The sequence below is a fragment of the Schistocerca gregaria genome, chromosome X (assembly GCF_023897955.1).
Source record: "Schistocerca gregaria isolate iqSchGreg1 chromosome X, iqSchGreg1.2, whole genome shotgun sequence".
In the NCBI taxonomy this organism is placed as follows: domain Eukaryota; kingdom Metazoa; phylum Arthropoda; class Insecta; order Orthoptera; family Acrididae; genus Schistocerca; species Schistocerca gregaria.
Genome location: NC_064931.1, coordinates 658,360,115 through 658,377,334, shown reverse-complemented (window position 1 = coordinate 658,377,334; position 17,220 = coordinate 658,360,115).

The window sequence follows — 17,220 nt, the reverse complement described above, 5'->3', positions numbered from 1 at the left end:
ATCGTCCCTGCATCCTCAAAAAGTACTGGTCTGGGCCGCCATTTCTTCCAAAGGAATCATTGGCCCATTTTTCAGATCCAAAACGATTACTGCATCACGCTATCTGGACATTCTTCGTGAATTTGTGGCGGTACAAACTGCCTTAGACAACACTGCGAACACCTCGTGGTTTATGCAAGATGGTGCCCGGCCACATCGCACGGCCGACGTCTTTAATTTCCTGAATGAATATTTCGATGATCGTGTGATTGCTTTGGGATATCCGAAACATACAGGAGGCGGCGTGGATTGGCCTCCCTATTCGCCAGACATGAACCCCTGTGACTTCTTTCTGTGGGGACACTTGAAAGACCAGGTGTACCGCCAGAATCCAGAAACAATTGAACAGCTGAAGCAGTACATCTCATCTGCATGTGAAGCCATTCCGCCAGACACGTTGTCAAAGGTTTCGGGTAATTTCATTCAGAGACTACGCCATATTATTGCTACGCATGGTGGATATGTGGAAAATATCGTACTATAGAGTTTCCCAGACCGCGGCGCCATCTATTGTTGACAATTGTAACTACTGTAATTTCGAAAGTTTGTCTGCCTGAAAATGTACTGTTGTCCCAAGCATATTGGAACAAACGGTGTATTTCTATCGCTGCTCGTTTAGTTTTTATTGCCGTTTCAAATATACCGGTCATTTTTGAAACACCCTGTATATTTGTCCAATGAATACCCGTTTATCATCTGCTTTTCTTCTTGGTGTAGCAATTTTAATGACCAGTAGTGTAATTTCTATTTCTCGTTTTCTTGAATATTGCTAGAAGTGACAGTATAAGTTGTTATGCTTCCTCTTCCAATCCAACGTCCTGGAATGCTGTCAGTCAGGTAACGTCGAACGTGATTAGAGAAGTTCTTTAAGCACGTCCGACGCTATCTGAGTGATATCATTCCAGAATGTTGGATTGCAAGATGAGGAACAGAAGATGTACGTCATCGCTGGTGGCTTCCCAGGTCTCCAGATCTCAAACCCTGTGACTTTTATTTGTGGATTTACGTAAAGGACCGCGTTTCTATCTCCCCTATACCACACAATCTTGAAAGTCTACGACGTCGCATTGTTGAAGCTGTGAATTCGATAACGAGAGACCAGCTGCTTCGTGCGTGTGGCAGCAAATGAGCCACAGTTTCGATATTTGTCGTGTAACACATGGTGCTCACATTGAATGCATAAAAATGTGAACTTTTCTCTTTCCAGTAACTTTAGAATTGTTTTTCTGTCTCTTGTAGTTTGGAAGCAACAAGTGTTTGAAATCTGTGCATTCTTTTTGAAGAGCCCTGTATTACAGTCTGCAGTAAATAGCAATTTCGTGGTATAGAGGTTTCTGTTATGATATACTTCGCGCCACAACACTAGTATGTGAAGATTGCAGCAAGTGCCCTCGGCACGTGTTCACCGTTCCACACCTTTCTTTCTCACGCAACCGGTATTAGCAGTTCGTGAGGCTAGAATCCATCACTGTCACCGATAATAATGCGTCAGACGTTTTCATGTCTATGTGCAATACAAGACACGTTCGTGAAGCTATGCGGTAATCGTTGTTACCAACAGAGGTTGATCAAGGGCAGCGAAGACGTCTACACGCAGTAGCTTTGAGATTGCGCATCAGTTTCTTTCAGCTCCAGTAAATGTACCTTGATAAGGAGAGGCGACGCCGGCATAATGTTAGCTGCTAACAATATTGATTTGTTTCCCTCACACGCGCATTTGCTTATGTAATTTGTCTCTTGTGTCTGTGTCCAGTGGCTCCGGATGAAAAGTACGTAAAGCCCCATGCTCTCATGATACAAGCAGCGTGGCAGCACTATCAGCAGCGGCACTACAAAAGCAATTATCCGTGGGTTTCTGGGCATTAAGATTTATTTATATTAGCTTCTTGCAGCAAATTTCGAGGCTGACAGCCTCTTCCTGAGACCAGTTCGTGTGAAGGGATGCTGTATGATTGACATTCCTCAACCAACTGCAAAGTGCATAGCAGGAGATACTTCATACCATTGTTAGTAACTGCCTTTGCTGTTCCATGGGCGTATGAGAGTGGTGGAAAAATTACTACCAAATGTAATATTTCACGGAAGATATTTGCGTCTTTGGACTGCGGTCTGAAGTCCACAAAAAAGAACTCACCAAGGCACGTAATTCTGTACACAAATCGAGCCAGGTGGCGCAGTGGCTAACACACTGGACTCGCATTCGGGAGGACGACGGTTCAATCCCGCGTCCGGCCATCCTGATTTAGGTTTTCCGTGACTTCCCTAAATCGCTCCAGGAAAATGCCGGGATGGTTCCTTTGAAAGGGCACGGCCGGCTTCATTCCCCGTCCTTCCCAAATCCGATGAGACCGATGGCTGTCTGCTCTCCTTCCCCAAACAACCCAACCTTTGTACACAATATAAATAAATATCTTTCTACAGACACGATCTGTGGAATTATTTCACAGTTAGCTTAAATACTTGTTCTCAAATGAGGAATCGAGGAGTGTACACACATGACAAGGACGGCGTGCGTATATATTAAATCATAATCCTTGTATCCTCACTGACGCGCAGTTCGGAACCGTGCGACTGCTACGGTCGCAGGTTCGAATCCTGCCTCGGGCATGGATGTGTGTGATGTCCTTAGGTTAGTTAGGTTTAAGTAGTTCTAAGTTCTAGGGGACTGATGACCACAGCAGTTGAGTCCCATAGTGCTCAGAGCCATTTGAACCATTTTATCCTCACTGAAGTTGTCCTATATTAAAAGGCACAGCGATCACATTATCCAGATCTTTACTACCTGCTGCCCCATTCCGCTGTTTTATTCACTTCTTTGAAACTTAAATTTTGCACTTCGATGACGAATAAGAGAACAGCATATCGAGAAACAGTAGTTTCTGTTTTAGTGGCAGATGGCAGCTTCGCATATCCCCAGAATCATTTACAAAAATAATCATTTATGGTTCTTATTATATTGTTAGTCCAAACATTGTCGCCGGCCTGGGTGGCCGAGCGCTTCTAGGCGCTACAGTCTGGAACCGCGCGACCGCTACGGTCGCAGGTTCGTATCCTGCCTCGTGCACGGCTGTGTGTGCTGTCCTTAGGTGAGTCAGGTTTAAGTAGTTCTAAGTTCTAGGGGGTTGATGACCTCAGTAGTTAAGTCCCATAGTGCTCAGAGACATTTGAACCATTTTTGAACCAAACATTTTCGAGGCTGGGTGAACAAAAAGTAGAGAAACGTTAAGATTGTAGTTTTAGTGTTGCAGTTGTGCTACATAGTCCCCCCCCCCCCTTTCAGTTAAACGCACAGAATGTTGTCGCACAACCATTTAAAACTGTCAGAAGAGTCCTTTTTATGGAACGTCGTTCAACTCGCTCGTCACGTTTGCAAAAAATGGTTCGAATGGCTCTGAGCACTATGGGACTTAACTTCTGAGGTCATCAGTCCCCTAGAACTTAGAACTACTTAAACCTAACTAACCTAAGGACATCTCACACATCGATGACCGAGGCAGGATTCGAACCTGCTACCGAAGAGGTCGCGCGGTTCCAGACTGTAGTGCCTAGAACCACTCGGACATTCCGGCCGGCTCACGTTCGCACCTTCTTGTTTTGTCGAATCACCAGAGCACCGTTCTGTGCTTTGCTGTTTGATGGTAGGTTCGGACTGGTAACACCAAATCTCGTTACCCGTGATGACTTTTTTCCAGAAAGGAACAGTCCACATATTTCAATAAGTCAAGTCGTTGCAGGCGTCCACAACCCGTTGTTTTTGTTCATGGGCAGGATAAACTTTGGACACACTTTTCTCTTTTCGAAAGTATTCTGGATAATGTCTTGAACCCTTGATTTAAAGATGTTCATTTCGTTGCTCCTTTTCAATTTGTGATAACTTTGTTGATAAGCTACGGCCATACGTGGCCTACTTAAAATTTCCTTCACACAACTGACTGGTTGAATGCGCATTGGTTATTTACAGTTTTTAGTCCAAGATGCCACCGTATTAATTGCGCTGACGTCGCTTATAGGCCAGGAATAAAATCAGTCTCGGAACTTTCCGGACAGTGTACACCAAAAAAAGATAAATACCTCCAGATGGTTAAAACAAGGGATAACGTAAAACGTGCTCTATGCAGTTACTTCATGAAATAAAAGTAAACTTTGTACGTTGAAAAAACGCAGAGAGCAATAAATAATTAGGTGGCACTAATGGACAAGAACAACATATACTAACTCCTCATTGGCACACAGGAGCTCCTCATGAAATATCGTAACTAAATACTCCGCAGAAAAGTATTGGGGCTGCTGTAAGTGGGAGCTACTGATTACGAGTGTGTACTAACTGCTGCAAATGATGGAGGCTGCTGTAAGCTGAACGAGGCAAATGTAGAAACCACAGCAACAAATAACTTGCTACGGATTTAGAACTCTCTCCACAAACCTTAATCGTTTCTCCAATTTCCATTTGCTTTAGATTAATCGTTAAAGACGCCATCCGTTGAACCATGGAATGTAAAATATTCCCTAAATTGCCGTAGTTCATAAGGTCTTTATGAAGCAATTTCTAGTCTTCTTCTTATGAACTATGAGGTAGTTCAGTAATTACGGTATATCATACAAACTTATGCAATAAAGAAAATAACATTCGTCGACCGATCGAAGTGGTGCAGTGGTTATAGCAGTAGACTTGCTGGCCTTAAATTCCGATATGAGCACCCATTTTTATGTTTTGCGGGTTATCTCTAAAAGGCTCCAGCAATGGTTGCTTTGAATAGGTACAGGGCCGATTTCTTTCCCCACAACTGACTGCTCCGAGCTTGTACTCCGTCTGTAATACCTACGCAGAACTCTGATGTTCCCTCTTGTTTCCCGCCGCGAGCAAATGTCTCTTCAGCCGATGTCGCCGCAGCGCGGCAAACAGTCTCCTTTCCATTTCCGGTGGAGACGTTAATCTCCGGAGTTGCTTTAGCGCCACGCTGTTGTGCTGCTTTGCCGAACATTGACGGAAGCTTAGAGTGAAGTAGGCTACTGCCCAATGTATTTGTATGAGTTAGAGCCAAACCGCTTTTTCCACTGCACTGAATAGAGGGTGGGTTTTTAAAAGGTGAATCTAATGAAATTGTATATCGTCCATACTTTGACTGGGAGAGCTCTTAATCCAGAGTAACCTAAAAGAATTATCTGTGCACCACACATATAGAACTATTTAATGATGTCCTGTGAAATTTTTTCATGGAACTTTTTCTTTCCAGTACAAAATTCTAACCTAAAGGTGTTTTATTGCGATCCACCACTCGCCAGGTATTGACAAACTGACTATCTCTCAGGCGATCTCTTATTTCGTACAGGAAAGCTAGCGTAGATTCGGCACAGCGCTTTTAATCTACCAGGAAGATCCGCTACAATACCAAGCTGTCACATCTGAACAAAAAAAAAATAAATAAATAAAAATGCCGCTCACTACATAATTTTCAAAACACCCGAACTAGTTGACTATCGTTGACGCTTACTAACCTACACAGCTTTTTATAAGTCAAATCAGAGGGATAAGCTGCAGCACGATTTCTTTATTTGCCGAGTGGTTAAGAGAATCGATTTTTCTGGAAAAAAGGGAAGCAAGAAAGGTAATCATACAGGATGGTTATTTAGTATACAATAATGGATTTACATGCAGACGAATTGCTTCCGATGTCTGTTCGTCCGATGTTCGTGAAAACGTAGTTTACGCTTCCACAACGTAACTTTAATGTTATTCCGCTACAGCTCTACATTCCCAACCGAAATTGTATGAGTATTCTCAACTGTCATCAGCTCGATATGTTTGGAACGCCCTTACTCCGCCACAACTCTACATTCCCAACCGAAATTGTATGAGTATTCTGAACTGTCATCAGCTCGAAATGTTTGGAGCTCCCCTAAAGGATCGTTTCGATATTTCATACGTATATCATCTCCAAATATTAGGGACGCTTCAGAAAGTTATTGATACAGGGTGATAATTATTTAACTATATGAAATAAAATCGTTATAACTTCAGAACGGTTTGCGTTAGTACTTTCAAACTGCACGGTTGGCCGTGGGGCATGATGGGTATTAGTATGGTTTGGTTTAGCGACGAAACCCACTTTCATTTTGATGAGTTCGTCAATAAGCAAAATTGGCGCATTTGTGAGACTGACAATTCGCATTTCGCGATCGAGAACTCTCTTCACCCTCAGCGGGTGTCTGTGCGGTGTGCAGTGTCCAGTAACGGAATAATCGGTGCGATATTCCTTGATGGCATGGTGAGTACCGAAGGTACCTGTAGGTTTTGGAAGATTATTTCATCCTCATTATGCAAAGTAACCCTGATTTCTTCAAGATGTGGTTCATGCAAGGCAGAGCTCGAACCCATCGAACCAGGAGAGTGTTTCATGTCCTGGAGGAGCATCTTGGGGACCGCCCAGAGGCCACTGGAATGGGCCTCGATTGGCTGCCATATTCTCCGGATCTGAACACATGCGGAACCATTTTGTGGGCTATTTTAAAGCCAAGGTGTATAGCAATAACCCCAAAACCATTACTGAGCTGGAAACAGCCATTCAGGAGGTCATCGACGGCCTCGATGTTCCGACACTTCAGGCAGAATTTCGCTATTCGTCTGCGCCACGTTATCTTCAATGATGGCAGGCACATCGAACACGTCATAACCTAAATACGAATGTCTGTAGTGGCGTTTACATATTGATTAAAGTGTGTGCACGCCATGGTTTGTAATTAATTTACGTTTTCTTCATGTAATTCAATAATTGCCACCCTGTGAATTAAATGTGTTTTAGATATTGACAAAAAGTTGCGTACGTTAGAGCCTGTGCGGGGACAAAGGAATTCAGATAGGTGAAATGAAGTGATACAAACATATTCAATGGACAAAGCCTTGGGTTACGTATTACTACTCGTTTCCAATATGCCAAACATGAAACCAATATCGTGTATCTATAGTCGTCCTTTGCCAGCCGGAGTGGCTGAGCGGTTCTAGACGCTACAGTATGGAACCGGGCGACCGCTACGGTCGCAGGTTCGAATCCTGCCTCGGGCATGGATGTGTGTGATGTCCTTAGGTTAGTTAGGTTTAAGTAGTTCTACGTTCTAGGGGACTGATGCCCTCAGCAGTTAAGTCCCATAGTGTTCAGAGCCATTTGAACCCATTTATACTCGTCCTTTCGATACAATTACAATGTTTATTCACCCGGCCAAACTTTCTTATAAGTTCTGATCAATATATATTATAAAATTACAGGGTGTTTCAAAAATGACCGGTATATTTGAAACGGAGATAAAAACTAAACGAGCAGCGATAGAAATACACCATTTGTTGCAATATGCTTGGGACAACAGTACATTTTCAGGCGAACAAACTTTCGAAATTACAGTAGTTACAATTTTCAACAACAGATGGCGCTGCAAGTGATGTGAAAGATATAGAAGACAACGCAGTCTGTGGGTGCGCCATTCTGTACGTCGTCTTTCTGCTGTAAGCGTGTGCTGTTCACAACGTGCAAGTGTGCTGTGGACAACATGGTTTATTCCTTAGAACAGAGGATTTTTCTGGTGATGGAATTCCACCGCCTAGAACACAGTGTTGTTGCAACAAGACGAAGTTTTCAACGGCGGTTTAATGTAACCAAAGGACCGAAAAGCGATACAATAAAGGATCTGTTTGAAAAATTTCAACTGACTGGGAACGTGACGGATGAACATGCTGGAAAGGTAGGGCGACCGCGTACGGCAACCACAGAGGGCAACGTGCAGCTAGTGCAGCAGGTGATCCAACAGCGGCCTCGGGTTTCCGTTCGCCGTGTTGCAGCTGCGGTCCAAATGACGCCAACGTATACGTATCGTCTCATGCGCCAGAGTTTACACCTCTATCCATACAAAATTCAAACGCGGCAACCCCTCAGCGCCGCTACCATTGCTGCACGAGAGACATTCGCTAACGATATAGTGCACAGGATTTATGACGGCGAAATGCATGTGGGCAGCATTTGGTTTACTAACGAAGCTTAGTTTTACCTGGGCGGCTTCGTCAATAAACAGAACTGGCGCATATGGGGAACAGAAAAGCCCCATGTTGCAGTCCCATCGTCCCTGCATCCTCAAAAAGTACTTGTCCGGGCCGCCATTTCTTCCAAAGGAATCATTGGCCCATTTTTCAGATCCGAAACGATTACTGCATCACGCTATCTGGACATTCTTCGTGAATTTGTGGCGGTACAAACTGCCTTAGACAACACTGCGAACACCTCGTGGTTTATGCAAGATGGTGCCCGGCCACATCGCACGGCCGACGTCTTTAATTTCCTGAATGAATATTTCGATGATCGTGTGATTGCTTTGGGATATCCGAAACATACAGGAGGCGGCGTGGATTGGCCTCCCTATTCGCCAGACATGAACCCCTGTGACTTCTTTCTGTGGGGACACTTGAAAGACCAGGTGTACCGCCAGAATCCAGAAACAATTGAACAGCTGAAGCAGTACATCTCATCTGCATGTGAAGCCATTCCGCCAGACACGTTGTCAAAGGTTTCGGGTAATTTCATTCAGAGACTACGCCATATTATTGCTACGCATGGTGGATATGTGGAAAATATCGTACTACAGAGTTTCCCAGACCGCAGTGCCATCTATTGTTGACAATTGTAACTACTGTAATTTCGAAAGTTTGTCTGCCTGAAAATGTACTGTTGTTCCAAGCATATTGGAACAAACGGTGTATTTCTATCGCTGCTCGTTTAGTTTTTATTGCCGTTTCAAATATACCGGTCATTTTTGAAACACCCTGTATGTATACAATGTGCGTGCCGTTAAAACTCAGAAAGGAGACCCAGTACGATCGATGGAGTTACATAGTATGACAGCCCTCTATCCCGTTTTCACCTGAAGGGCATGTTTTCGAAAATATAGTGGCTGGGAAGTTTCGCCCTCTAGAATTTTCTAGAACATTTCAGAACACTCGACAGTGTTTGAAACATTCCAGAACATTAGATAGTATTAGACAGCATCGCACAACATTCTAGAACGTTCAGAAATGTTCCGCAATGATCCGTGATGTTCTGGAATGTTCGGGAGTAGTATGGAACATTCGGGAAGATTGCAGAACTTTCGGGAACATCCCAGATCACTGTGGAACATTCCGGAACACTCTTGAACGTTGTGGAATGTTCTGGAACATTGGTCAATCGAAGCCTTTTTGGCATGTTCAGGAATTCGCCGCTGGTGGAGTACCCATTGATATGGGATATACCAGGTGTAGAAGTATGAAACCGGGATTTCCCTATAGATGGTGCTAGCCGTCAGTGTAGGACCCGTGAGGTCGCGTCTGCAGCGTCGTCTGCTTCCTGTAACGGCTGACGGCGAATGTCAACACACAGTAACCCAAGTTCCATACAGCGGTATCTGTTACAAACCCGTAAAATATGTCGAAAGAATGAAACAGACGAAGAGCGCGAAGCACGTTTAAGTTCCCAACAAACGTAAATGGGCACCGTGAGAAGCAGAGAAACCGATGAACAGCGGAATGAACGGATTGAAGAATCAAGAATGCGACACAATCTTATAATATAGTAATTTCTTGTGGAAATTCACTGGTAATCCGTACAAATCATTAAAAATAAATGTGTGTTTGTGTGTGTGTTTCACATCTCTTCCTAAACCAACCGACCGATGTGCGGCTGACCCCGGCGGACGTTCGATCCTCCCTCGGGCATGGGTGTGTGTCTTCGTCCTTAGGATAATTTAGGTTAAGTAGTGTGTAAGCTTAGGGACTGATGACCCTAGCAGTTAAGTCCCATAAGATTTCACACACATTTTTGAACCAACCGACCGATTTCAACCAAACTTTGTACAGATACTCCTGATTGTAATCTAAGGACCGCTGTTGGGTTGGGAACAACGTACCTATCATAGTTCAGGAGACAGGAAGTCATAAACAAGGAGGTGAGTGAAAAACTGCCGCATTGTGGATGTCGTTTAAATTTATTACTTTTTTGCTACTAACTGTATTCGCGACGTATTTCGCAGACAGCATTCACATATGAATGTACCTAAACAAATGAATCATTGTACGACACACAGTTCAAAAGGTATTGACGTCAGAAACTCTGAGATGCGTGAAGCTTTGATATATTTATTCCTTACTACTAAGATACTCCTACTGCCTAATCAACTGAAGGAAATCCCTGACACGTGGTAGTGCTTTTGACGGCTTTCAACTGCGAAGCGCGAAGGGCTGTAGCTGAAAGCAATAGCCGTCTATAGAGTTATCAAGAGTCGTTGCCGTAGAGACGTTTACAAAATCGCCTTGTAGGCACGCGAAGCAGCTGTACTTATACATTTGTACATTATACGTATGTCTCTGTACGACTGTTTCATAATTTCAAAGATGTCTTCACGAATACATGGATAATTATTTTTTTTCGATATTACATAACGAACACAGTTCGTTTTATGTTACTTTTTCTAACAGAAATTTGGCAACATGAATACTCGTGCAATGCCGCGTTTGTCAGCTAGTATGTTATAATGGTCCAATTTTGCCACACCATTAATAATTGCCACTGTTATTATGGCCGAATGACATGACACGCAATCGAAGCTGTCTTTGTTTTCAAAGATATTAGCATTTGCTTGGGGTTCCAACCTGTCTAGTAAACTCTGCTGATGCTATGCGACTATTCTTGTATTGTGGACGGGAAGATCATTTAGATATACAGAGATATCCGCATTCCAGTTGGTTTCCACGAACCTCTCTGTCACCACTCTCGTAAATACCATTCGCTGCGCCACAGCAAGATAGACATACAGTCATCTGACTGAGACGTTATGTACTGTGACTTATCAACCCATCTCCCACCATTCACTGCTCTACATACCAATGGCGGTATTGGTTGCACTATTCTAGCCGACGTTTCACGTTTGTTCGTTTGATCAGTGCCTTTTGAGCACCAACAGGAGCATGTCAACGAGCTCGATCGTCTCCCGGCGTATCAGGCCATCGCTGACCTGTACCTAACCTACAGCCCTAGTCCTCTTCTCTAACTGGCAACTATGTCCGGCGACAGATTTTCACAAATCAATTTCAGAGCTTACTGGTCCCTTTTTAAACAATTTGCGCCCAGCAGAGGCATGAGTGGGTTTACTTGTTCTCCGTTGTATCGTTTTTCTAATAACATCGCAAATGATGGCCTAGGGGCGTTTTTAACTCTCTCTCTACAATTATGCGCAGTACCCCACTCGACTTTGTAAGATACTTATGTAAACCGCTAGTTCGCTGGTCTATTTCTATTTGCAGGTGTAAACTACACGTCGTAACATTATCGATGATAATGAACTGAATCGAACCATATTAAGTACCGAATTGCATCCACACTTGGTAAATATCTGCGGTTAAGCTACCATCAAAAGACAATTTTTTTACAATAAAATTTACAAGGGTGCCACCAGCTCAAGCCCTTCCTAACTTACAAGAATGACTGAACTGGAATTAATTCAAATTTGGAATTCAGTGGAAACAAATGAAGTAGCAGGACACACAGTATTATCCTTTACGGCATATTTATTCGTTAATAAAGATTTTTTGAAATAGCGTGCACATCCTATGGGTACTCTTATTTGGTGCCTGAACATGAACTACATTAATCTATTTTCGATAAGTGAAATTATATTGTACAATTTAACTGTTGTGATTAATGGAAAAGGTGAGGAAGGGGAAACTGGAAACATCCTCTCAAATCATTTAATCTAGATTCACACGACAGAAAAAGATCACAGGAATAACCGACCACCTTTACAAACATGCACTAATTTGCAAAGAGGTTTATTTCCGTTGCAAGATTTGGTCTGCGTAAGTACATGAGATGAGAAGCCGTGCGCCCACGTTCAAAGAACGCAGTTCACCACGTGGTGAATTGGGTCACACATTTATGGTTTCAAAGTAGAATTTAAGTGCAAAGCACAAATACAAGAAGCGTTTTTTAGGGAACAACTATAAAAAGAATTTGTCACTACAACGGAAAACTAAATCACCATGGCAGAAAATTTCCGATGATTCAAGGTACACGTGGTCCGTTAAGAATTAAACCATTACAAAAGTTGGCCTTAATTCACGAAAATCCGATGTTTCAACGAATTTATCCCGCACAAAACAGATTAAATTATCACTGGCAAAACCTATCGGTGTGCAGTAGGAAGCGGAAACGTGCATGGTTTACCAAACCAGTAGTACAATACGAACACAAGCATATACTATCACCAAGAAACCACAAAAATAAAAAAAAATAAAACCACTCACGCAAAACACACAATTAGTCTCAAATTGGCACGAGATATAAGTTCACTAGCTGTTCCTAATCATGTTCAATAGTGGATGCTCCACACGACGATGTCCCAAAGGAACAAAGCCAATTTCCTCCACAACTATTTTTAAACACGATCATGACCTATTATTAATTAGAATACAATACATTGAAATACTAGTGCAAGGCACCATTTGCTTGCATTTTACGTTGGATATATAGTGAATTACTTTCAGTTCCACTGCTCAGTCTTTCTGGGAGAGTTAATAAGTAAAACCGCAATTACGCAGTGGATCAAATGAGACGTAACTTAATAATATGAGGGAAACATGTATGAAAAGACTCGACAGACACGTTTCAACTTCACTAAGCTTTTTCCGTAAATTCATACGTTCGATCGGACAGAAAAAAACGTTACTGATGATGAAGCATACCTCTTGCATTAATACAGTCGCAGTTGAGCAGCATGATGTAGCACAAAGCATCTTTACTAGGGTACCCATAGACATGTGGCGCATAGTATATTTAGTTTCGTGACTGCCAAGACTACAAACTTTGTTAGTCGTATATGAATTCGAGACCGCCTACTATACAACATGATTCAGCTGTGAATAGTGATGCCGTTTTGTGCAACCCGCAGTTCTATAACTGATCTTCAAAAACAACGCGTGACATTCTCATATTCTCTCGCTCGCGAGGCGAAAGCTAATTGTCTTTCAGGAAAAAAGGAACGTGACCTTTTTGTAGGAACTTTAATGTAGTTAAATTTTGTATGGAGATACGTTTTCTCTGGAGGCCACGCTTTTCGAGTTATTCAAGGAAAACATACAAAAACGACCTTCAAATACACCTCCACGCCACAGTCATCCCTCACTAGTCAGAATTTCTAGTATGTATTTCGTGGCACGTCCTCCTACCATCATACGACTGCAAAAAAAATTCCAACTACACTAACTGTTCCTGATATTCGACCGTTTTGGTCTGTATTGATTGGGCTGTTACGTCACCAGCGTAGTCAGCTACTTCGTTAACATTATTAATTTAAATGCGCCTGTGAGTGTAATCACACACATCCATGCCCGAGGCAGGATTCGAACCTGCGAGCGTAGCGGTCTCACGGTTCCAGATTGAAGCGCCTAGAAACGCTCGGCTACAACAGCCGGCTGTGGTGATGAGCTAAAAACGGTTTTATCTCACAGTTACTGAACGAAATCGCTCATACGAACACCATTCCGCCGATAAATGTGGGACGTATCCCACATGAGTTGTATCATTTCAAGAGCTTTTCACTGGCGTGGAAATACCTGAAAACCGGTCACGAGAGTTAACGATATCTATAGCAACATTTTCTAGCTACAGGAAAGGAACGTGGTAGAACGGAATTACGGACACAAAGATGGTTCAGCCACATGGTAAAACTTACGCAGCTGATATCTGTCATGTTTCCTGACGGCACAATGGTACTTCGCAGTGAGCAGAACAATACCAACAAGCTCTAAGCTCCATGAAATTCACCTAACACCTTCACCCTAGTTCACGTGGTGTAGTAAGCAGCAACGAACACAGGTCCTATGTACAAACTCGGGCATATGGCATTTGATGAAACACGAAGCTACTGTGCTAAATAGTACTACAGTAGCATATACAGGGTAGTCAGGAACTGTCTGAAAAGCTTCTGGGGTGTTGCAGGGTAGTTTGTGGAGGGAGAATATTGTCAACAAAAGCATTCGATACGATGCGTCGTTTTCGATTTAATTATCGTTGACGTTAGCCAACCAGATCGTTGTGCTCGTAAACTGAAGCAACTGCGCACTCTAAAATGCTGTAATACACAGACAACTGTGAATCCGTAATATACCACTTGTGGAAATGATCATTACCACTTAGAACTTGCCTTTTTGGGAAGTGAGGTGAACAAAAGCTACGTTTGTTCGATTTGAGAAAATCAAGCGGAGACCTCGTTTGGTGTCTCTTTCTCTTCCAGGATGCTGGAATTTGTGCGCGCAACAATCTGATTGCCTAACTTCAATATTAATTTAATCGGAAACAGCGCAATTTATTCGAATTTTTTCTTAGCAATTATTTCTCAGCCCATCTTACCCTGCAACACCCATACAAGCTTCTCACACTGTTTCTGACTACTGTGCATAACACCAGCTGATGTACTGACTGCTGATGACAGACGGAATCCTGTGACCAAATGAAACGCGACAAATTGATGAAAAGGACGCACTATGTTCTACCTTTCAAAAAAGGCGAAAAAAACTAAGCACAGTTCCATACGATATTTAACAGCACAACGTCATTCGTTCAGACTAAACAAGAAGTGTAAAGAGTACTTCGCAAAATTTTTAGACCAAGCATTATAGTTTCAATTACAACGGTCAAAAGGAAATGTAAAAGCAAAAATGGTGACAAAGCTAAATTTTTGCTTTTAATTTCAATAATATTTACTTATATTATACGATTGCAGTCCTCCATTTTAATTTTATATACTTCTCTCGATGAAGAAGACGATTTAATTTAACGCAAGCTACAGCACCTCTGCCGTCAACGAAGAAGAAACAGAAGAAGATATAAGAAACCTTAGTGGAATCTATGATGTAAAGAGACTAATCAGGATTTAGATCATTGGAGGGAGATGCCACAATTTATGGCCGGCCTACGTGTCCGAGCGGTTCTAGGCGCTTCAAGCTGGAATCGCGCGACTGCTACGGTCGCCGGTTCGAATACTGCCTCGTGCATGGATGTGTGTGTGATGTCCTTAGGTTACTTAGGTTTAAGTAGTTCTAGGGGACTAACCACCTCAGATGTTAAGTCCTGCCGGCCGCGGTGGTCGTGCGGTTCTAGCGCTGCAGTCCGGAAACGCGGGACTGCTACGGTCGCAGGTTCGAATCCTGCCTCGGGCATGGATATGTGTGATGTCCTTAGGTTAGTTAGGTTTAAGTAGTTCTAAGTTCTAGGGGACAAATGACCTAAGATGTTAAGTCCCATAGCGCTCAGAACCATTTGAACCACAATTTATGCAGTTGTTTCGAAAGTAGACTAAGCATTTTTACTTTAGACACACGTGTTTTATCAACGCCGATTATGTTATGTTACTTTCCACTACAGAATAGAATACTTAAATCGGTGAATGGAGGAAACAGGAATTTTAATTAATTTTGGAAAAGAATTTAATTAATTAGGGAAATAGGAATATAGCTGAAAGAATGTAGCCGACGAGGGCATAATCCGGCGAGCGCATGGACGGGCTTTAGGGGTGGATGGAGGCCCGAAATAAAGACTAGGAAGATGACAAAAAGAAGAAAAAAAGAAATACAAGAAAAAAGTGGTAATGGGTGTGCTTGGTAAAGAAAACGGCATGATATCACATCCTGTCCTGACCACGAACTTTTTATCTTTATTTTTTGACCTAGCAGTCATCTCTCAATGATATGTAGATACGCTACAAGCGAAGCTTGTTTCGAATTCCACGTTAAACTGTATGTCGCCTTTTCCCGGTTTGATAACTGGCTATGGAGACGCAATTAGCCAAAGAGACGTCCTATTGAAACATTTACACCAGGACATTGAGTCACACTAAATAATCTATACATATAAACATACATTCTCCTTCTATACTTCTTCTGAATTGAAATACCCCGCTGCTTTTTTTTACTTATTAATGAAACCTAATGTCATAAAATACTGTAGGAATTTTGATAATGATTTCACTAACAGTTACATTGATTCACGAGTAAGGTTCTTGTGTATAATTTATAAATATTTGCTGAACTATAACGACTTATGGCGGGCCCATCGTGTTTTATTATCTACACTCCTGGAAATTGAAATAAGAACACCGTGAATTCATTGTCCCAGGAAGGGGAAACTTTATTGACACATTCCTGGGGTCAGATACATCACATGATCACACTGACAGAACCACAGGCACATAGACACAGGCAACAGAGCATGCACAATGTCGGCACTAGTACAGTGTATATCCACCTTTCGCAGCAATGCAAGCTGCTATTCTCCCATGGAGACGATCGTAGAGATGCTGGATGTAGGCCTGTGGAACGGCTTGCCATGCCATTTCCACCTGGCGCCTCAGTTGGACCAGCGTTCGTGCTGGACGTGCAGACCGCGTGAGACGACGCTTCATCCAGTCCCAAACATGCTCAATGGGGGACAGATCCGGAGATCTTGCTGGCCAGGGTAGTTGAATTACACCTTCTAGAGCACGTTGGGTGGCACGGGATACATGCGGACGTGCATTGTCCTGTTGGAACAGCAAGTTCCCTTGCCTGTCTAGGAATGGTAGAACGATGGGTTCGATGACGGTTTGGATGTACCGTGCACTATTCAGTGTCCCCTCGACGATCACCAGAGGTGTACGGCCAGTGTAGGAGATCACTCCCCACACCATGATGCCGGGTGTTGGCCCTGTGTGCCTCGGTCGTATGCAGTCCTGATTGTGGCGCTCACCTGCACGGCGCCAAACACGCATACGACCATCATTGGCACCAAGGCAGAAGCGACTCTCATCACTGAAGACGACACGTCTCCATTCGTCCCTCCATTCACGCTTGTCGCGACACGACTGGAGGCTGGCTGCACGATGTTGGGGCGTGAGCGGAAGACGGCCTAACGGTATGCGGGACCGTAGCCCAGCTTCATGGAGACGGTTGCGAATGGTCCTCGCCGATACCCCAGGAGCAACAGCGTCCCTAATTTGCTGGGAAGTGGCGGTGCGGTCCCTTATGGCACTGCGTAGGATCCTTCGGTCTTGGCGTGCATCCGTGCGTCGCTGCGGTCCGGTCCCAGGTCGACGGGCACGTGCACCTTCCGCCGACCACTGGCGACAACATCGATGTAC